This window comes from Heterocephalus glaber, unplaced genomic scaffold (genome assembly GCF_053883595.1).
Source record: "Heterocephalus glaber isolate CG9 unplaced genomic scaffold, H.glaber_assembly_v1.0 deba00001662, whole genome shotgun sequence".
In the NCBI taxonomy this organism is placed as follows: Eukaryota; Metazoa; Chordata; class Mammalia; order Rodentia; family Bathyergidae; genus Heterocephalus; species Heterocephalus glaber.
Genome location: NW_028258403.1, coordinates 11,116,334 through 11,137,689, shown reverse-complemented (window position 1 = coordinate 11,137,689; position 21,356 = coordinate 11,116,334). Strand labels below are relative to the sequence as shown.

Here is a 21,356-nt window from a genome sequence, read left to right as displayed (position 1 = left end):
CGAGTTTGTTCACATTGCTCCAATATATTTATCCAGTAACCCCAGATGCAGTTTCGATTGGTGGTAATCGCTGCTTTGACATGTTGGACTTAGGACCCACAGGCCAATCTGTATTTGAAGAGTCTGGCCGTAAGACTATGTAACATTAATCTTGATATGTCCATGTTATTGGATTAAGAAACATCTAGAAAATTGGTAGAGCAAGTTCCTGGTTATGTCTAGGTGGGTCGTGGAGGTGTGGCTGTGGGCATTATATATGGTCCCTTTCCTGTTCCTCTCTGGTAGTGTTTCTCTGCTCTGCTTCCTTATCACCATGAACTAAGCAGCATTATTCTACCATATCCTTCCACCATGATGGTTCTGCCTGAGGCTAGCTGATCATGGACTAAATCTTCTTATAATATGAGCCAAATTAAACCTTTCCTATTTTAAATTGTGAGAGTTAGGTATTGTGTCCAGTAACAGGAAAGCCTAATAATAAATAGAGTATCTATGAAATACCTGGCAAGGCATGATGAAAAAGCCCTTAGAGTTTCAAAGTAAGGTCATGCTGTTTAATGCCATGAATTATTTTCTATTTGAAATTCAGCTCCTAGCTTGTTTCTGGTGCATACTGAAGACACGGCTGTAAAACTTTAAGGATGTGTCATGATTCACTGAATTATTAAACTGTAGGTTTACAGTGGCATCTTGGTGTTAAATTAAAATGATATATATGAGGCTGAGTTTTAGCAGATCTGGGAGACTGAACTAAATTGAATGAATGATACTCAAGACATCTACTCCTCCTGCTTTCCCCCTTCTTTCTCAACTTGCATATATGGTTCAGGCTGTATATTGACACATTCCAGAAAGTGGGCAGTCATTGCATTGTCGCTCCATTGAGAGGTGGACCTAAAAGATAGGGGCCAATAAAATCCCCCCAAAGAAAAGAACATTTAGTTGTCTATGTGGTGGGGAAGGTGAAATGGTCTAAGGTAAAAGTCTATGTTGATCTATTCATGAGAAGAGCTAACAAGTTTATTATCTAGTTAAAGACATGGAAAGAACATATTGGAAGAATGGTAACAAGGAGAAATGGGGAGGTGATGTGTGGATGAACTTCTTGGAATGGGCAAATATTTCACGTAATTGTCCACTGGAAGGCAGCCAATGTGAAGAAAGCTTTCAATAAATTGATGAGTAAGATGACTTGACCTATGAATATGTCAGTTTTTAATTCCACCTTAATGCTTACTGTATGGGCTCATGAACGAAAGGCCTATGAGACAAAAGTAGAGAACTTGCATGGTCTCAACAATATGGATTTTTCCTGACCAAGGCTAAATACCCACCACAGTCTTTCAATTCACCCCTGAACTTTACCTCTTCCCTAGGAGAAAGGCTTACCACTGTAGAAAGAAAAAGTTGAAGCAACAGAAAGACTGGTATTTGGAAGGCAAATTTTGCCAAATTTATAGGTGTATCTTAACTCTGTCCCCAGCATTTCCTTAAAATCATATAGTGTGCAGATTATGGCTAGTTGAAATTGGTTTTCTACTTAATTTTCGTTTAACATAGAGAATGTGAATTCAGGTCTTTTTTAGAAGAAAGGTATTTTAGAGGAGAGTACTACTCACTGTTGAATTATTTTAAAAAATGTCTTTGACTTGCTCTTACATATATCTGTAAACTTCATCAAATGGAAAGATAAAAATCTCTCTACTGACTTGGACCTGAAAGGGGAGCCACAGGTTCTTTTTTGTCCCATGTTCTAACTCTACATTTATATAAACTTGAATGCCTTTGTTAAACAAAGTTCAAATCATTTAGATTTGGAAACCTCACATATAAGTCATCTGGTTGGTTAGTTTCATTTAAAAATGAGGAATCTGGGCTGGGGATTTAGCTCAGTGGTTCTGGTGCCTGCCTCGCAAGCGCAAGGTCCCAAGTTCGATCCCCAGTACCAAAAAAAACAAAAACAAAAACAAAAATGAGGAATCTGAATCTCAGATACACGGACTTGATGAAGGTCATATAGATTTCAAAAGTCAGATTCATTCTTTTTGCTCGAGGCTACACATGATAATTTGAGCAGAGATATTTGCCAGGCATCCCTGGAATATGACCTGCTATTTCCATAAACAGAAAAACTAAACCCATTTGTTAATTTAAAAGATTAGTAATGGGGTGAAGGGAGGGCCAGGAATGGGGAAAAAATAAGAACCAAGATACATCATGCAAAGGTACAAGATCCCAATGATGAATGTAACTATATTGTATACCTAAAATTTACCAATAAATAAACAATTAAAAAAAAGAATGATAGGGATTAAACTTTTTTAAAAAGATTAATAATGAAGAGGAAGTACTAGGTCTTTATTTGGAAGTGAAAGTGGATGTGAATATCCAGTTTCACATGGTAGCTGAAAACATCAGAGTATCTCTGCTTTTTATTTTAGTAGAGAGTGTATGTTGATGTCAGAGTCTGATATGTCAGATATGACATCTGCCAGCAACTCTGCCCATTCAGAATTCAATTTTTCTCACATCATTAGAGCTATCCATGAAATATACTGATAGATGGATACAGGCAATTCATTCCTTTACCAGAAAATTAGACTTTGAGAAGAGACAGGGCAAATATGCAATCACTGTCATTTTGTCTAAATTCGAAGTATTGGTGACGCTAACATTGCATATTATTTTCTTTGATCTTTTTCTTGTTTAAGTTCAAAGTATTTTCATCTAATTTTCAACAAGAACATGAAGAGGATGGATGGGGGAATGAATAGTCTTCAGTAAACAGTACTGGGAAAGCTGGATTTCCACATGCAAAAGAATGAAGTTGGAACCTTATCTTACACAAAACTCAAAAAGTCAGCTTAAAATGAATGAAAAACCTAAATGTAAGATTTACAACTATAACTCTTACATGAGAACATAAAGGGAAATTTAGACATTTGCTTTGATAATGGTTTTTTAAAATATCACATTAAATGTTTGGCTATAGAGAAAATAAATAAATAAATAAATAGGATTACATCAAACTAAAAAGGATCTGCACAGCAAAAGAAACAATTAAAAAGACAACATATTAATTGGGGAAAAATTGAAAACCATGTATTTGATAAAAAATTAATATCCAAATTTTATAAACACTCATAGCTCAATAGAAGAAAATCAAATAACCCTATTAAAGCATGGACAGAGGATCTGAATAGACATTTCTCTAAAGAAGACACATAAATGGCTAAGAGATAGATGAAAAAGTCTTAGTATTACTAATGATCATGGAAATAAAATTTAAACCATTGTATCAGCTCATACAAACAAGTGATAACAAACGTTGGCAATGGTGTGAAAGACAGAGTACAGTAGTACAGTATTGGTGGGAATGTACAGCCATTATGAAAAACAGTATGGAGTTTCAAAAAGAATTTAAAAACAGAACTATCACATAATTCAATAATCCCTCTTCTGGTGTCCAAACATGAAATCATTGAAATCATCACCTCACAAGGATATTTACATGCCTAGGTTCATTGCAATATTATTCACAATAGCCAAGATATGGAAACATTCTGAATGTTTATTAATGGAAAAATAGAAGAAGAAAATTAAGCATATAAAAAGAAGATATTCTAGTATTTATCACAAAAATGGATAGACCTATGCTAAGTGAAATAAGAGAAATACAGAAATGAAAGTATTAGATGATCTCACTTGCAGGTGTTTTTTTAAAAAAGAAGAAAACGGGTTCAAATATACAGAGATACAGAATGAAACCATAGTTACCATAGTTGGGAAAGAGGGCAGAGGAATTAGGACATGTAAGTCAAAGGATACAAAATAGCAGATACAAAGTATAAGCAAATCTAGAGATGTGTTGTGCAATATGAAAGGTAAAGTTAATGAAATTGTATATTGTATTAGAATTTGTATTGAATAAGTAGATTTTTAGTTGCACTTGTCATAGAAACCTTAACTACATGAGATGATACATACATTATTCTACTTCAGTATAATAAACATTTTACTATATACAAGTATGTGTACCCCAAATATTGGTGCAAAACTCAAACATGCACAATATAATTTTCAAAAAATTCTAAGACTTATAAACTAGAAAAAGAGGAGTATTCATATATGTGTATATTCATATGTGTGTATATGCATATATATTAGTTATAATATAAGTATTTAGTCACCTTTCTGTCGTTAGGACAAAATACCTGATGTACACAACTTAAAGGAGAATTAGTTTATTTTGGCTCTTGGTTTCAGTCCATGGCTGGCTAGCTCCAAGGCAGAAACAGCATGGTAGAAAGGCATGGCAGAGGAAGGCTGCTCAATCTCTAATGGCCAGGAAACAGAGAGAGAAGATCACCAGAGAAGAAGCAGCCAGGGACAAGAATATACACTTTCAGTTCTTGACCCCAGCCATCCACCTCCTTTAACCAGGCCCCACATCCTAACAGAACATTCAGTTATGAACCCAATGCATCAATGAATTAATCCACTGACGAGTTTAGTACCCCATCATCCAATCACCTTCCAAAAGCCCCATCTCTGGACATGAGCCTTTTAAAGGACATTTTTGATACAAATCATAACAGTATATAATATATAAAATAAGAATCTACATTCCTCAATTAACATGTATCAGGCCATTTTCCTCTCCTTGTGCCATAATTTATTAATTATTTTTTTAAAAAATTATTATTATTAATAATATAAGAACTCATTTACTCATAATTTCTTCATATTTAACTTCCATATTTAGATTTTCATAAATTAGTCATCATCCAGAGTATGCATCTTTATTTCATCAGAAGGTCCTGTAACCCCATTTAAATTTAGGTTGTTTGAACAGTGAAAATGCTTATAAAAATCAATATGATTTGTTTAATCTGTTCTAGTTGTTAGAAAATTACACCCAATGCATGCTTTTATTAATTGTCTTGGGTTTGTTTATTTTCCTTATAAAGTTATGAATTTGTAGTAATATTTTTTATAATAAACATGATCATTTTAATTTATTTCCTCTGTAATCTGTGCTTCTATAATTTAGATTTGGGATATTTTGGAATTAATTTTTAAAATTTAAAAGCTGTTAATTTTGTCTACCTGAGCACTACAAACTTGTATTATCTTTAATGAATCCTTTTATGTCAACCTTTGGAGTAAATGTATTTTTAAAATTTATTAAATATTTATTTCTACCTTTTAAATTAGCATAAAAAATTAAAACCCATTTCCAGAAGGTTGTCCTTATTTACTGCTTGTCAACCTTTTAAATACAAATGGAAGAGCCCACCTGATTGGTTCAGAAAAATTATGTTCATTTAAATTGAAAACAAACACTATTTCAGTTTATGAAAATAATGAAGAATTATTCCCTGTAAGACCATATGGCTTCCATTCCACCTTCTATTCCAAATACACTAAGCTAGTCATATAAATTTAAAATAATTTTCAAAATAGTAACTTATTTTTTAACTCAGCTTGCTAATTATTTTTAAATGTATAATGATTTAAATATTGGCATATGAAAATTTGAAAAATGTGGCAATATAAAGCAAACTATTTAAACCAATATTTGATGGGGTAATGCATACAAGAACTGTCTTAGATTCTGTTTTTATTAATATTGGCCTCATCAGTCTATGCATTTCCAATTTCATTGTTGAAATGTACAAGCAATCAGTGCTAAACTTACACACATTCAATACTTTTTTCCATTAAACTATTGCAATAATCACAAAATAGCTATATCTGTACACATAAACACATGCATATATACATAATTCATCTAAATACACACAAAAAAGTGCTTAACTAATAGGATGTGAGATAAAAAGAATATAATAAAGGAAAAGTATTCTAGTGATCAATCACCTTTGGCACCATTATTCGTTTGAATTCCTTTGATTGTAAGCAAAGAAGTGTAAAACTATGAATAAAAGCAATGCTTTTTTCAAAGTGTCTGTCAATATCATGGTAGTTCTCTTTAATTTTTAAAACTCAGAGACCAAGTTTTATGGTAGAAGTTATGTTAGTATCATCCCTGGAATCAAATTTCTATTTTCATGGGTAATAATCAAAGGTAACAAAATCATTAAACTGTTCAAAAATCAGCTGACAAATATTAATATGGCATCATTCATTCTCCTATTGAAATTTTAAGCATTTTTTATCCCTTTGGAAAGACTGACTTTAATATATGTGCTGCCGAAGCGAGCACTGGAAAGATTGACTTTAATAGCTGGGTTACCATGGTAACCCAGTATCAGTGGTACCATGCCTGCCTCACGAGCTCAAGGTTCTGAGTTCCTATCCCATGTACTGGAAAAAAAGAAAAAAAAAGAAGAGGAAGAAAAAGACTGACTTTAAAAGTGGAAATGCTGGTTGTGGTGGCACACACCTATAATCTTAGCACTCAGGAGGCTGAGGCAAAAGGATCTCCACTAGTTCAAGGCCAGCCTGTTCTGCAGGCAATGTTGTGAGACCACATCTCAAAAACAAACAAACAAATAAAAGATAAAAAGTAGAGCCTACTTCAGATTTAGAGATTCTGAGGAGTAGAGTTTTTCAAATGACTCCAGAAATGTACAAAAAGACAGACAGACTTTTGTGGAAAATACACATCTTTAGCCTCTCAAAGCACCTACTTTGGAATCATATACAGGCTCTGCAGTAGAATGAATGTTTACATCCCCTCAAAATTCGTGTTTAAAATTTTTGACACATGAACTACCTACCCTGTCCCCACCACTACGGGGCGCCAGCAGCCCGGGACCTGCATGGGAGTCAGGAGCACAGAGGGACTGCCTGCCCCACACCCATGGAGCCCCCAGCCAGACCGAGCCAGCAGGACCCTTAAGGGAGGTAAGAGCACAGAGGAACCACCTTCTCTGCACCCCTGCTGCCCCTGCCAGCCCAGGCCTTGCTCCACCTGTGCAGAAGCAGGAGGAACCAAATCCTAGCCAGCTCTGCTCCTGGGTTCTCCATGGCACAGGGCAGCAGAAGTCTTAATCAAACACTACCCTGATTGAAGATGAGACCAATACCCAGGAGGAGAGTTTCACTCTAGGGCTGAAGTGTTAGCCTACCACAAAGACTGGATGAGCAACAACTTTTGTGAGACAGGTGTGGAGAGTATAAGAGCTAAAGAAGTATCCCCTGGGATCCTGTGGGAAGCTGGTACTCCAGGCTGGATGCATACTGCAGTGAGAGGTCAGTTTGGTGAGTATAATATTTAGAGGGGGTGGACCTAAAAGAGATGGCATTTAGTGCGGTGGTGTGCTTGAGCTCTGGCACTGATGCCTACATCCATCTGAAATTAGTGGTCTGTTACATAGGTCATTAACTGGGTGGCCTAAGTTTCTTCCCTAAAATCATAGACCTCTTTGCTCTGGTTAAGGGCAGTTTGGGAGTTGTTCTTAGGGTTTGTCAGTATCCAGTTGATATTTGATGTCATTGTTGTCACCGACTTTACGATTACAGCCAAGGTTACATAGTTGTTGCTGTCAATTGTTTTTCTCTGTATACAAATACAGTAATACCTTGGTTCACAAATCCTTCTATTTGCAAACAATTCAGTTCGCAAATAGAAGTGTTCAGCAAAATTTTGCTTCCATTTGAAAACTCTGCATAGGGTGATCAACATGACTGCTGCCATCTTCCCCTCAGGAGCATCAACAAGATCGTCTTCCCCAGAATCATGGAACAAATTAAGTTCATGAACCGAAGTACCACTAGATATAGGGATTACCTGGGGGTCATAAACAATACTGTGCCTCACTACCAAAGAACTAGGCACTGGGCTAAAGAAGCCGCAAGCACCAACACAAAAAAACAAAGAAAAAAATGGAAGTATGAAAAGACAAGGTAACAAAATGCCTTCAAAAACTGCCAACTTCCCTAAAGTGGTTGAAGGAGCACTGGGGGCAAAGGAATCATAAGCTACACAGCAGAAAGGTCCGAAAGGATATCAGTAGAGGTAAAACAGTACAATAAGATGCTTGATGAATTTAAAGAAGATATAACGAATCAGATAATGACTCCAGTGAAATAAATAATCAATGAGTCTAGAAAAGACACTAATAAAAATATAGTAAAACTAAATTGCCTTGGTTAAGGGTAGTACATAACTGGATCATAGGATTTGTCAGTCTCCAGTTAATATTGACATTTGTTGTCCCTGTCTTCACTATAACAGGCAAGGTGACACAGTTGTTGCTGTCAATGGTTATCTCTGCATGCCAATATCTGGAATGCTTGGGGTCATAAACAATACTGCAGCCCATTCCTGGAGAAATGGGAACTGGACCAAATAAACTGCAGCTTCCCCTCACAAAGAAATGGAGGTAGCTGGATCTTGGGCCAGAGGCAAAGGCCAGTAGTTAGCTATGCTTAAAGGATAGCTCCGAAAAGTAGACAATAACTAAAGAAGTTTTCATACGAGTAACAAAGCTGCTTACTATAATCAACCAGCAAAACTGAGCACAGAAAACAAACAAACAAAAAATAGAAACATGAGAAAATAAGGCAACAGAATGCCTCCAAAAACTCCCAAGTCTTCAAAGCTCATCTAGGGAGCACTAAAGGAAAGGAAATCAAAAGTCACATAGCGGAAATATCTGAAAGTATAACAGTGGAGGTTACAAAACAGATCAATAAGGTGCTTGGTGAATTCAAAGAAAATACAACTAAACAGACAATGACCATAATGAAACAAATGATCACCGAGTCTACAGAAGACACTAATTAAAAATATAGCAAAACTAAAGAAAGAGATGCAAAACATGAATGGCCAGCGTAGAAATGAATTGGAGTCCATAAAGAAGTTCTAAACAGAAACTCAGGAGATTAAAAATATGGTTGAATGAGTAAGCAGCAGAAGTGACCAATATGAAGACAGTGTCAGATCTAGAATAGAGGGCTATAGTTGGCGATCAGTTACTGAGAGGTACCTTCAAAACAACAAGAGACCATAAAAAATGGACCCACCAGCCACTAGATGATGCAAAGAAGATTAAAAAGACTACAGTAATTGGAATTAGTGAAAAACCAGAAGACAGCACAAAGGGTATACAAAAACTATTTACAGAAGTCGTAGCACAGAACTTTCGAAACATGGAAAAAGAAGTTAACACAGATGAATGAGGCACACAGAACTCTAAATAACCATGATGAAAACAACAACAACAACAAAACACTCCTCAACACAACATAATTTAAATATCAGAAATCAACATGAGAACAGAATGGTAAAAGCATTAAGGAAAAGCAATGAATCAATTAATAAAAGAAAACCCATAAGAACCAGAGCTTGGAGAGAAGTATTTCAAGTTCTAAAAGAAAAAAAAAAACTTCCACCTGTGACTGATGTATCTTGTAAAACTGTCTTTCAAAATTGATGGAGAAATAAGACATTTCCATGATAAAGAGCACCTATAAAAATTCATGACCACCAAACCAATAGCCCCCAAATTCTCAAGGATTTCCAAGAAAGTGACAATGAAGCCAACAATGCCAAAAGGTCCATTACAATGAATGCATGAGGAAGGGCAAGCGATTCAGTGGAAGGTAAAGAAAGGAAAGCAGCAGGAGGAAAATAATATGATGACAGGAATAAGGCAATACCTATCAGTCATAACTATGTGGATAGTCTCAATTCCTCAATCAAAAGGCATTAGCAGAATGGGTCAAGAAAGAATTCAACAGTAACCTGCATACAAGAAACTCATTTAACCCAAAAAGATCTTCATAGACTAAAAAGGATGGAAAACAATATTGTATGAAACAGGAGGCCCAAAACAATCAGGAGCAGATATCACATTTTTAGGCAAAGTGAATTGCAAACCAAAACTGATCAAAAGAGGCAAAAAAAGACACTGCATGTTGGTTAGTGGAACAATTCAACAGAAAGAGATCATTATATCTCTGTACTAGTAAATCAGAAAGAACAATTTTCACTGTTGAAAACATTTCTTCTGACCTGGAATAACTTACCAATATGATCAAGAGTTTCTATTTATAACCAACCATTTGTTAGACTTATACTTAATGGAGCATTCCTATGAAAGTGAATTTTAAAAGGAGATGGCCAGAAAAGAGGCTTATTTGCCTTGAGATTCTGGTGGCTACAGGATCCAAAGAGTATGGCTCCAGCATCCTAGATGTTTAGCTGCATCAAAACATAGCAAAGAATTACAAAGGGAAACCGCCACGTGAAAAGGACCAAGCATATGATAGCCTTGCTAATAACAACCTACTGTCTTGAGACAGCATTAATCCATTAAAGAAGGTGAAGACCTCAGAACTTAATTTCCTTCCACTAGGCTCTGACTCTTAAAGCTTCCAGCATCTCACCACCACACTGGGGACCAAGCTTTCTGCTCACAGATGTTTGGGGGACAAACTACGTCCAAACCATAGCACATGCCATCACCATTTCCATTTTTTCCTGAAATTCTGTGAAACAAACCAAAAAAGAAAGGAGAGTGAAAAAGAGAAAGAAGGGTAGAAGAAGAAATCAAGAAAGAGAAAAATAAATACCGTAAGTTTTGGAAAACGACAAAAACATACTTGGAGGTAACAAAATTATTAATATTGATGTTCTAAGAAAATGTTAGCTAAGTATTAACAAAAAAGCACAGAATTTTTATGAAAACAAAAGCAAACTAGAAAGTATTAGAAAGGAAAAGATGTAAGTGAGTGGGCGTTTATGTTGTAGAATCCTTTTTTTCCCCACTAAGACTCAATACTCACTGAATATTGATTCCCCTTAAATTAATACATATGCTAACTGCAGTTCAAATACAAACTGAACTGAATTACAATACAAACTTAAAATACATCTATGATGTTCCTGGAATAACACATGAGCAAATATCCCAAGAAAAACATAAATAAAAGAAGAATTGTGAGAAGAAACTTGCCTTACAGATTTCAAAATCTGTTGTAAATTTATAATAATTAAAACACTGAAGTACAGTCAAGCCAGCATCACAAAGTTAAAAACCTTGCAACAGATGTTTGTATCTTGAATCATATATGATTCGTCAAAGGACAACTTGATACTTCATCTCTAGGAAGTCTGAAGTGAGAGGATCCCAATAAGAACCTTCTGAGGAAAAACATACAAAATTAATCATAATTGTGTTTGCAAGTGAAGGAATAAGAGCATTTAATGAAAGTGAGGAGAGAGCAAATTAAATCCAAGATAAAAAAAATTTTAAAAACTAGCTATGTTAAAAAGAGCACACACAGAGTACTGTAATCCTATACTTCTAATAGATAGTTAACAAAGGACATTTGCCAAATAAAAGTGATCGATAAGAAGTTTATGTAACAAAATATCTTTAAAATTTTTATTTTTCAAATATTTGTGGTTCAAGAGAATATAGGAATGATCATTTTAAATGATTTATTAATAATTATTCCTCTTTTTTCATTTAAATTTGTTACAAGTAGCATACTTTAAAACAGCTACAGGATGCTGTGTTGGTCAACATTTTGCTACAGTCTTTGGTAAGCTTTTTAAAGTGGAGGCAAAGCTGGAGTAATTTATCATTAAGTGTTTTCTGCAAAATAAACTTTAAAAGTCATAAATGAAAACTTATCTTCTAGAAGCTTCTCAGGAGATAAGTTACAGTTTCTGCCAAAGGACTTTATAGGAGAAATCATTGACCTTGCTCTGATAGCTTTTATGTGGTTTATTTATAGGAGAAATAAATGAAATATGATGCTTTGTTATAGCAGTGTTCATTTTGCACCCTTGAACACTGCAGGTAGAACATGAAAAATTAAAACTTCTTACAAGATTAAAAAGATGATGATGGGGTTTGTATTTTCTCCCTATCATAGCCTCTCATCCACAGGCTATGGCTATTCTGGTCAGCATTTTTACTCTAATAGGAACTCTTATCCATTGAATCCCCTTTTGAAATCAAGGATCTTTGAACATTATAGGGGACAACAACCTTCAAATCAGACATTTGACTTACCTCCTTACTCATTGTTCAGAGACTTCCCTGGTGGTAGAATAAAGACCTGGACAAAAGTACAGCCAGATGAATAAGAAGTTGATTTTTATAGTTTGTTGTACAGCCTTGTGCAAATTTACTTCTTTATCTGAAAAAGGAAGGTATCTTAGTTACTTTTCTTGATGCTCTCTCACATACACAACTAAAAGGAGAAGTTTATTTTGGCTCACATTTTCAGTCCATAGTCTGCTGGTCCAAGGCAGCATCACATGGCAGAGGGGCATAACAGAGGAAAAGCTGCTCTCTTCATGGCAACCCAGAAGGAGAGAGTGTCAGGGGAGTATCCAGGAAGGGAGATACAATCCTCAAGGTCATATCCACAGTACCTTGCCTCTTCCAATTCCATGCCACCTCTTATCAGTATCAGCTATCATGTCCCCATAATCCAATCACCTTTCAAAAGCCTATGACTGCATGAGGCTTTGGGGATACATCTAGCCATAAACCATGAAAAAGATGAGATTTTCTCTGGCCAAAGCCCAATATGCATAATTTTGTGACTTTAGCATTTATCTACATAATGTAACAAAACCTCATCTAATTATTTCAATGTCTTAAGAACCACTGTCCATGACATATCTCACAGAAATACATTATAGAAATATATGTCAACTTGACTGGGCAACAGGTGCCCCAATATCTGGTAAACATTATTTCTTGGTATGTCTTTGGGAATAGTTCATGAAAAGATTAGTATTTAACTTGGAGGAAATAGTAAAAAAAAATGCTCTCTAAAATATGGGTGAACGTCATTCAATATGATGAAGATATCAATAGAGCAAAAACATGAAGAAAGTTTGAAGTGGCAGTATTTGCCTCACTAAGATGAACATCTGTCTTCTCCTTCCCATATAAGGCATTTATACAATTGACTTTGCTGGTTCACAGGCCTTTGGATTAGGACAGGCAGTCATACCACCAGCTTTTCTGTGTTACTAGCTTACGGATAGCATATTGTGAGCCAATTCCTTATCATGAATCTTATTTTGAGATGATATATATAAAACTTCATTAATTCTATTTATCTATGTATCTATTTGTATCACTCAGTTTTCTCATTTCTGGGAAGAAATATGTCACTTGCAACTCAAAGGAGAAGAGGTTTATATTTTAGCTCACAGTTTTATTAGTTTTAATTCAGGATTGACTGACTCCAAGGCAGAAACATCATGGTGGAAGGGTGTTGTGGAATAAAACTGCTTACTTCACAGTAGACAGAAAGTATAACACAGGGAAAGAGCACCAGCAAGAGATATACCCTCCAAAAAGCATGCCCTCAGATACCTACCTCCTCCAATTGGGTCCCAGTCCCTAATAGTACATTCAGCTATAAATACAAATGCATGAATCCACTGAAGAGTATAGAACTCCTGTGATTCAACACTTCTCCAGAAGTCTCTTAATTCACACAAGTTGATAATTAACTGCCACAAACCTACCCCTTGTCAACATGACACCTAATCATGTCTTCTGAAACCATATTGATCTTCAAATAAACACAGCAAGTTCATAATTCTAAAATGATGTAACTACCTCATATATAATAAAAAATGTAACGATCCCTTCCACAAAATGTGAACACTTCCAGCATTGCTCAAAAGTCAAGTACAAAGTCTCCTCTGAGACTCAAGGAAAACTCTTAGTTGTGAACCCTCCTAACAATTTTTTTAAATAGGTTACATAATCCCAAGGGTAAACATGCCCATTCCAAACTGGAAGAATAGCAAGATAGAAAAAAATAAGACAAAAGCAAGTCCCATACCCACCAGGCCAAACATTAGCTCTACGTCCTGCATCTCTATCACATGGTAGTGAGTTGAATTACAAAGGGTTTTGCCCTTGCTAATTGCAGCCCCTGAAGTTAGGCTGTCTTTGCTCATAGTTTGCAGCTTTTTGGAGCAGACATTCCATATTTCTGGCCTCTTCAATTATCTGAGATCTCTAATATAATGCATCTCCCTGAATCCCCCTCTCAGCATCACATTTTCTGGCCTCTTAGGACTTCCTTTAAAATGTGGGTAGAAGTCCACGTGACCTCACTACTCTTGTGTTCTGTGTACCTGAAAAAACAGCATCATCTGGATAATGTCAAGGTCTGCTACCAGCATGTACAGTAGTCAGCTCCCCTTGAAATATGGCTGCCTTGGCCTCTGAGTGCTTGAATAGCTGAGAATAGTGAAATCCCAGAGATATAATTTCCTAAGTGGCTCTTCTCAAGCAGGGGAATTGTAGGTTCTCTTCTCAAATGAATGATTTATACTTTTGCACCCCTGGGGCTGCTATGGGTGGGGATCTTGCTGATTCCTAAGATGCCTTCAAGACATATTGTAATGGTTCAAAGTATTTTTTTTTTTTAAATTTTTAATGGTGCTAATCTCTTAGAAACCATACTTTCTTTGGCCACAACTTTCTGCGTGATTCTTTTGGGATCATAATTTAAATTTTCAAATCTTTCTGCTCTGCTTTTTGATCCTAAGTCTCACTGAAAATCTGTCTACAAGCAGCCAGCAGTACTTGTGCCACAGAACATTGGGCTGCTCTGAAATTTCTTGTATTAGATCAATCAGACAGTTGTAGAAACTTTTTCTCCCACAAAAGTCTCAGTACATGGGCAAAATGTAGATGATTATTTTGCTAATGTGTAATATACATGGTCTCTAATCCAGTTCTCAGTAGAATTTTTGTTTGTATCTGAAACATCATGAGCTTGACTTTCACTCTCTACTTTCTTATTAGAATTCTGGTTTTGTGATCCCTGACCAGAATCATCTATTAAATTCTGCTTAAAGCATTCTAGGGCTTCTCTAGCTCAAATCTCCAAAACTTTCCAAAATACTTTCACAAGCCAGTTCCAAAAGTTATTGAATGATATGCTCAGCTATCATCACAACAATTACATAATTTCTCTGATACCAAGTTTCTTTACTGGTCTGATTTGCTGTTTATGGAAAAAAGTCCTTGACAGTTATCAACTTAAAGGAGGAAAGGTTTATTTTAGCTCATAATTTCAGAAGTTTCAGTTCATGGTTTCCTGGTTCCAAAGGATAAACATCATGGCACACATCTTGGAGCAAAGCTGCTTAATACATGGTGATTGGGAAGCATAGTACCAGGAAAAAGAGCCAGTGAGAGATATACCCTCCAAAGGCAAGTCCCCAAAACCCCACTTCTCCATTTGGAAGAGGATCTCTACCTCTTAACCACACATTTAGTTATGAATATCAGTGGATTAATTCATTGATAAGTATAGTACCAACATGGTCCACTCAGCTTTCTAGGTGTTTCTTAATCCAGTCAATCTGGCAATTAATATTAATTGGTACACTACTGGAGATAGATAGATACAGAGATAGACAGAGAGACAGATAGACAGATGATAGATATCCTGTTTCTCTGGACAACATTGACAACTACAAATACTTGATGCTTTTATGGTGCATCACAATTGTAACAGTATGCAACAACAACATGCTTCCATTTAATAGTCTAAAAATATCAATATTTGAAATGCTGTTATATACTAAATACTAAATTAAACACTAAAAATTTCTCTAATTACCTTATTGAACTCCAAAGCTAAAATCAGGCTGGTATTCTTTCCTACTCTGATGTATTCAGAATCCATCTTGATATTTTCTAACCTATAGAATCAAATACAATAATATTGGCAAAATGAGGCATGTAAATCATTAATATATATTCATAATAATAACATTATTTATAATATAATTCTCCAGCAGACACTGTATCCAGTCCTGTCCCAGTGGACCCTAGCAATACTATGATGGCTTACATAGACTCAGACTCCAGGACAGTCCCAGTGGATAGACCTGCCAGACTAACCTGAGTAGTTTTAAATTCCATCCAACCCTTGCAACTCTACCTAGTGGACAAGCACTTATGATCTCAGAATTGAGACCAGCTTCTGTGGACCCAAGCTCCATAGCTGCCCTAGCACCAGGCTGGTCTCAGGCTTTAGACTGGTTTCTGAAATCCTAGTCTTCAGTGGATCTAGGATCTAGTTCCACCCTAGTAGGCTCTGATGACCCACTTGTCCCCGTGGACTAAGGCACTGAAGATAGGCTCCAGGCCAGCCTCTGCAGACTCAGATACCAGTTCCATTCCAGCAGATTGAGGCTGTAGGCCTATCCCAATTCATTCCTATTAAATAAAGGCCAAGAACATCATGGCTTCATTGCTAAATTCTATGAAACATTTAAAAAACTAATACCAGTCCTTCTCAAATTTTTACAAAAGCTTAAAGAGGAAATATTTGCAGATTTATTTTATGAGGCCAGCATTACCCTGATACCAAACCTCTTAGACAAGAACACTACAGAAAAAGAAAATTAGACAGCAATATCCATGATAAATATAGGTGCAAAAATACTTAACAGAACACTTGCAAACAAGTTCAGCAACATATTAAAAGGATTATACACCTTCATAAAGTGAGATTTACCCAGTGATGCAAGGATGGTTAAAAGTATACAATCTATAAATATTAGACACCATACTAATAAAATTAAGGATAAAGACATACGCCTTTAATTGAGGTAGAAAAAAACATTTGACAAAACTCAACATCCTTTCACGATAGAAACTTTCAAAGAATTATATGTAGAAGGAATCTATCTCAACACAATAAGGCCATATATGACAAACCCAGAGCTCAAATGACACTCGGTGATGAAAAGTTGAAAGCTTATACTTATGCCCATACTTACCACATCTATTCAACACAATACTGGAAGTTTTATCCAGAGCAATTAAGAAAAAACAAAAGTAAAGGAAAAAATGCATACAGATTGAAAAGGAAGAAATTAAATTAACCCTGTTTGCAGAAAATAAAAGATACAACCAAAAAAACCCTATTAACAATCAATAAATACATTCAGTGAAGTAAAAATGCAAAGAAAAATCAATAGTATTTCTGTACAATAACAACAAAATCTCCAAAAAAAAAAAAAAGAAATCAAGGAAACAATCTCATTTACAATAACTATAAAAATATAAAAATATACCTGGGAGTGTAGCTCAGTCATAGATTACGTAGTTAGCACACGCATTGCCCTGGATTCAATCTCCAGAAGATTTAGGAATAAATTTGGAATGGTGGTGCATGCCTGTAATACCAGCTAATGCAGGAGAATCACAAATTTGAACTCAGCCTGGGCAATTTAGTGACCTAAAAAGACTTTGACTCAAAAATAAAATTAAAAATAAAAAAAGGGCGAGGGATTTAACTCAGTGTGAAGGCCCACAGTTCAATCTCCAGAATTGCCAAGCAAACAAACCAAAAAACAAAACAAAGCAAAACAAACAGACAACCAAAAAACTCTTAGGAATCAATTTAACCAAGAGGTGGAAAACCTGTACACTGAAAGAGATAAAAAATTGATAAATAGGAAAAGATGCAAATACATAGAAGATTCCCCATGTTTTGGATTGGAATAATTAATGTTGTTACAATATTCATGTTCCTTAACATGATTTACAGGATCAATACAATCCTACCAAAGTTCCAGTGATATTTTTCACAGAAATAAAAAAAAAATCCTGTCTTAAAATTTGTATGAAACCACAAAAGACTCTAAACAGCCAAAGAAATCTCAAGGAAAAAGAACAATGCTAGAGGCTTCACATTACTTGACTTCAAAATATACTCCAAACCATTAGTAACCCAAACAAAATGGTACTGGCTGAAAAACACACAAGTATTCCAATGGAACAGTCTAGAGTCTAGTAATACGCCCAAATATTTATGGCCAATTGATTTTCAATTAAGGTGTCAAGAACACACAATAGAGAAAAGATAGTGTCTTTAATACTTGGTGTGAGAAAAGTGAATATACACAAACAGAAGAATGAAATTACAGTATACCTTTATCTCACACTATATATATGTAAATTAACTCAAAATGGATTAAATATTTAAACATAAGGTGTAGAACCACTAGAGAAAAACCATAGAGAAAGTCTCCATGACATACTTCTGAGCATTTATTTTTGGCTATAACACAGAAAACACATGCAACAAAACAGAAAACGTAAATAGGATTACATCAGATTAAATAGCTTCTGCACAGCAAAGGAAAGAACAAACGATGAGACGAGACAATCCATAGAATGGGACAAAATATTTCCAAGTCATACATCTGATCAGGAGTCATTATTCAAAAATATAAAAAATGAAAACAGCACAATGGCCAGAAAATCAATATCTAATTAATAAATGGGCAAAGGACTTGAATAGACATTTCTCCAAAGAAGACAAGAAATGGCCAACTGATACATGAAAAAAATGCTTAACATGGGGAAATGCAAATTTCATTCATCATGAGCTATCATCTCACATGTTAGAAAGATAAAAGGTAGCAAGTGCTGGAGCAGATATGCAGAAAAAGGAATGAAACTCTTGTATCCTATTATTAGGAATGTAAATTATGGAAAAAATCATGAAGGTTTTTTAAAAAGTTAAAAGATAGAACTACGAAAAGATCCAGCAATCCCTTCCCAGATATATATCTATTGGAAATGAAATCAGTATATCAAAGAGGTATCTGCTCTACCATGTTCACTGCAACATTATTCACAATAGTCAAGAGATAGAATCAACCTAAATATTCACTACATCTAGGTACATGTCATATATATAAAAGTATACACATTTTTCAGTGTAATACTATCAGTCTTGAAGAAAGAAGAAAATCCTGTCATTTCCAAAAATATAAATGAAACTGGAGGCCTTTATGCTAAATAAGTCAGGCACAGAGAATCAAAATACTGTATGATTTTACTTACACATAATATCTAAAAATATTGAACTAACAGAAGTAGAGCCTAGAACTGTTATTAGAAGCTGATCAGGAAGATACTGATCAAAAGATACAAAATTCTAATTAGGTGGAATAAGTTCAAGAAATCTCTTGTACATGTCAGTAGTTAATAGCAATGCATTATATTACTGAATACTAGAGATTTTAAGTTTTATAGCCACAAAATAATGGGACTCTGAGACAATGCATGCTAATTAGCCCAATTTAGCCATTCTATAACATATACATATTTATTTATTTATTTATTTATTTATTTATTTATTTATTTATTTGGTACTAGGGATTGAACTCAGGACCTTGTGCTTTCGAGGCAGGTGGCAGAACCACTGAGCTAAATCCCTGGCCCCATATACATATTTTAAAACCTCATTTTGTACACAATAAATATATGTAATTTTTGTCAGTTAATATATTTTCAAAAGAAGACAGCTACAAGAGACAATAATTGCTACAGTAAAATATCAGATGTAAAACACTAGCTTTAACTGGCTTTGAAGAATAAATCACTACAATTCTTTAAGAATCATCTATACATACTAGAGGACAGCCACATGGGAATGTGATATATATATATATATATATCACTGAATGTTTGAGTCTTTGAAAGAGAGGCTAATATCTACAATTCCTCCAAGAATGCACTATTGATTTTCTGATACTATTTTCATAAGTAGTAAGCTTTCCCAAGGTTTTTACTTAGCTAACTCCTTACTGTTTTCACTCCAAAGCAGCAAATTTGGGGATTCTGCCTGTTTTGGGGGACATCTATTCTAATAATAAACTCAGGAATGGAGGAAATAACCACAGAATGTGTCCACAATCCACTGATGTTTCCATGATATGAATTCAAGCCAAAAATTTCATTTGTTTTGATTTAGAATTTCCAAATACTTTTCCATATATATTCCTGCGGGCTTTTTCTTGTTATATAATTTTTTAAAAATACTGCCTTTCTGTTGAAAAAGCATTTTATTCCTGGGATTAATTTTCAGTGTTTCTTATCTCACAGTCACTTGGTCCTGTAAACTCCCATATAGATCCTCTTTGACCAAGGAGGTATTATAGTATTCAGGTCCTCAGGGATTAGAATTATGTCAGGTTATATGACCACAGAATGCTCAGTGCACAACTATCACATGCATTTTAGGCTGTTTGGAGAAAGGATAGCAGTGATATTTATACTGATTTTTGTGATGTTTGCTATGGCATTGTCAGCGCTCCATTTATATCTATTTGGATCTCTTTATTTCTTTGTGGCCCTCCCCACCTTCTTCAACCATGTGTGTTTTAACCTAGTGACCTGCAACTGTGATTCACCTTCTAGAAACTGTCTAAAGATAATGGAGCTACTTTTCCTGCAGGTGCAAAACATCAGAGTACCTGGGAGTACATACTTCGATCTTCAAGGGTGGGTTTAGGCAATATTTGTAGATGCAAAACTACGAAATTCCAGTGCCCTCAGTCAGAACATACTGAAACTCAGCTTGTTTCAGAGACCCCTGCAGAGTTAGCCTGAGGTTAGAACTTTGACTGAAAGTACACATTGGTTTGGCTTTTTTCTTTTCTCTGTGAAGCTCCTCCTATTTCTTATTGATTTCTCTTGGGAGTCCATTTTAAAATTATCACTGGCACAGGACTCTTCCCTTTAGTAATGTCTCTTCATCCCTTGACTGCTACTGTTGTTTTTTATTATCTGTTTTGTTTATAAAAATCAAGGGAGACCTTATATACATAACGTTTTCCAACCCAGATATCCCCTAGTCACTCAGCGAGGCAAAAATATTGTGTCAAATTACTCTGATTATTACTATGTGGGTTAACTGTTGTTTATAAGACTCAGATTAATGATCTCTCCCCTTTTTGTTTGCAGCCTGCAGAGAATATTTTTCAAAGATGCTTGTGTCATTGTTTGTTTTTTTTCAAAATTCCATATTTTCCTTTTTCTGGACCCATACTTTAAAACTTTACTTCAATATAAAATTACACTTTCTTTGTTCTGGCCTAGAAACTCAGAATTATTTCACATATATTCCTGAGGATTTTGCCAATATAACTTGGAAACATATTGTATTTTTTTTTTTAATGGGTAAGTCTTTTCTTCCTGGGTTTAATTTTGCAATACTTCTTACCTTAGAATACTTTCTCATGCACTCCTGCCAATGTAACTTGGGAAGATATTTTTTTCTTTTTGGTCAATAAGCCTTTTCTTTCTGGGTTTAATGTTCCAGTATTTTTTGGACATTTTTTTACTCTGACACTAGTTATAGGCCAAAGAAATGAAAGGTCAAGAATAGGTTTTGAGGGATATACCATTCCCTCATGAGCTAACTGCCTCAGTCAAAGGGCTTACACTTCTCAAGGAAGGCAGGAATAGATCAGATATTGGAGAAAAAGCTGTTTAGCTTATATGGGATATTTAGTGGATCAGAGTACACAAGCTACTTGAGTTTTCAGGTTTTTCCATTTGTTCCAATTACAATTC

The 21,356-nt window shown here is 35.1% G+C and overlaps 1 long non-coding RNA gene across 1 annotated transcript; it reads right to left on the bottom strand.

Moving 5' to 3' along the window:
• Positions 1–10,933: 10,933 nt before the first annotated feature.
• On the bottom strand, positions 10,934–15,678 carry LOC147822340 (uncharacterized). Its single transcript, XR_015445811.1, has 3 exons — positions 15,595–15,678; positions 11,997–12,123; positions 10,934–11,116 (listed from the first exon to the last, which is right to left on the bottom strand). It is a non-coding gene; the product is annotated as an uncharacterized LOC147822340 (long non-coding RNA).
• Between the last annotated feature and the right edge of the window lie 5,678 nt (positions 15,679–21,356).